Here is a 2,972-nt window from a genome sequence, read left to right as displayed (position 1 = left end):
CCCCCCAGTGATTTTTTTTACTTGTTCTCTCTGGTATGGTTTGCTTCTTCTTTCCTATCAAACATCTATCTTCCTAGAGCCGTCTCCGAATAGACACTGCGAAGGATGCCTGTCCCCCTGTCATTCTTTCTTCTTTGCTTCCTCCTTTCTCTGTGCCTTTTTTTTTACTTTTTCCCATTTTGTTTCAAGTCGCAGGTTTTGACTCCCTGTCGGTATATCAACACAAGCATCGGTAATGTAAAGTGTAAAGGTCACAGCAAAAGATGAGAGTTCAATGACCATGCTGGGAAATGATTTATTGAGTTTTTCTGACGTCTCGTTTTGGATGTGTCCACAAAATGTAGGTTGGTCTGGACAGGCGGATAGAACCACCCCTCCCCCCTCCCCCCTCCCCCATCTTTCCACTCACACCTCTGTTCTAATTGATTTTAGATTGCATCGATTTGGAGGTGGAGAGGATTTCCCAATACGTGATCATAACTTGTCTGTCCCTACGTGTTGTCTCTGTTTGGGTATATTTTGGACTTTTTCTCGGGATGGAAACGTTACATTTCATTTAAAGCTGCATTATCTTTCTCTCTCTCTCTCTCTCTCTCTCTCTCTCTCTCTCTCTCTCTCTCTCTCTCTCTCTCTCTCTCTCTCTCTCTCTCTCTCTCTCTCTCTCTCTCTCTCTCTCTCTCTCTCTCTCTCTCTCTCTCTCTCTCTCTCTCTCAAATATCCCCAACAGATATGCTTTTGAATAACACTGTTAGGTAAGGCCTGATTTTTTGTAAAACAGAGAAAGAAAGAAACAGACAGACAGATAGAATCAGAAGCAGAGAGAAAGAGAGAGGGGGGATTTTTTGCGGGAAGGGGGGGGGGGGGGGCTGCGTAAGCGTTTGTGAAATCAAGCTTCGGCACATATGTTTGTCATTAACTGTTTCACCTTCGATTCCCAAAGAGAATCAGCTCAGTAATCTTTAATGTGAAAATTTGAAGGAAAAAATCTAAAAGTTAAAGAAAAACTTTACACGCAAACGGTTTTAAGAGAACATGTGAAACGTGAAAGCCGTTTCCCATAGACAATACGCATTTGACATCGTTGATTAATGGGGCAGACGTTCTTTCTCTCAACCCAAGCCGATATCCTTAGAAAGAATTAATACACTCCATTTTATCGCTCAACGCTTCTTTAATCAAAGATTTAAACTTAAGACAAAAAAAACCCTGTATTTTCAATTTTGCAAAAATATTCTATAACATGAAAGATAAAGAGGCCCGAGAATTACATTGCATAACTGAACTGGTGATAACGCCTTGAAAGCAAAGATAACCACGTAGATTTAAACAAAAAAGCTCTCAAATACTTGGAGTTAATACTCATAATACAGAGTTCACCGCGAAATGTAGAGAGATTTACATGTAACCAGTTAGAACAAGAGAAATCAAGTGAGATGAGCTTATGTCAACACGCATTTTGTATAAGGATGTACTCCAGAGAGAGTCGGTTTTAAAACTGCAAAATCAGTTTTGCCTGTTTGAGAAACGGTGTTCTCTTACAAAAGGTAAAGCAGAGGTTCCAATGCGGTTAAGGCTTACCTCATGTGTATATTAAGAGATAGATAGATAGATAGATAGATAGATAGATAGATAGATAGATAGATAGATAGATAAATAGATAGATAGATAGATAGATAGATAGAAAGATAGATATTCACACATGCATTAGAGTGCTCGTGTGTGTGTGTGTGTGTGTCTGTGTGCGTCTGTTTTGGATAGATAGATTAAAATCTATGAGTACATGTGTGGGTTTGTGTGTGGGTTTGTGTGTGGGTTCTTTTAACTACAGCATGCAGACGTCTCCGGTACAATGGCCACACTTTACTGCGTACAATGATGTGAATCTAATTTCCACGTCAGAACGTCTGTGTGACGGAGTTTCCCCAGTCTTGTTACAGAGAAGTACAGTCAACTTTCTTTGGTATGGAAGCAACTTTCCTCCTAAATTATGGTCTAAATAGTTACAACGTGGAAGAGAATTATCGTTTACAATAGTTAACTATGTGACTCACATACTGAAATTCGATTTGATGTTTAAGTGGGAACAACAGCCCCTTCTGCTTGGAATTTATATCACAAAATTTGTTCTTGTGCAACAAAAATTTGTTGGTATTTTTTATTTGCAACAATTCAATAACACGCCAGTTCCCGCCATCAGCAGGCCTTTGTTCAGTGATGCTAGTAGTAGTAGTAGTAGTAGTAGTAGTAGTAGTAGTAGTAGTAGTAGTAGTAGTAGTAGTAGTAGTAGTATAGTTGTTGTTATTTTCATTGTTGCTGTTTTTTGTTGTTGTTGTTGTTTGTTGTTGTTGTTGTTGTTGTTATTGTTACAGTAGAACATAGAATATAATCGTCATTAGGGTTATTACGTCAATGACACCGAATGCTGCATATACAGTATTTTATCAATATTCTCTGAACTTGTTCGCCACTTGGAAGCTCTTGACACTGAGAAAGTTGCTTCTCTCGTCTGAAACATTACATGTAGTTAAAATTGAAGAACAGCATTGGCTTCCATAACTTCGAAAAAGGAACCCCTGTTACGCAGAAATACGTTCCTTCAAGCAGGTAATACCTTGAAAGTGAATTATACGTCAGCTTACAGAGCATCAACCTGCACGTGTGTTTTCTGCAAAATAAAAGACATAGAAAAAACATCAATAAACAGACACACAAACAAAAACAGCGACGAAGACGCATTGGTTCCCCTCGCTCTTGTGCATTTCTGTGACTGTAATGTAGCATTCGCAAATACAAACCATGTGTTACTAGGTCTTCTCTTTGTCAATTTTATGAACTTAAATGTTCCTGTCAGAGATGATGAAGATGCTGGAGCGAGCATACTTATTTTTGTCCCGTCCTTTATAATGAATTTTTTGGGGTCTTTTGCTTGTGTGTACGTGTGTGTGTGTGTGTGTGTGTGTGTGTGTGTGTGT

This window comes from Aplysia californica, unplaced genomic scaffold, assembly GCF_000002075.1.
Source record: "Aplysia californica isolate F4 #8 unplaced genomic scaffold, AplCal3.0 scaffold00001, whole genome shotgun sequence".
Taxonomy (NCBI): Eukaryota; Metazoa; Mollusca; class Gastropoda; order Aplysiida; family Aplysiidae; genus Aplysia; species Aplysia californica.
This window is presented reverse-complemented; position numbering follows the sequence as displayed.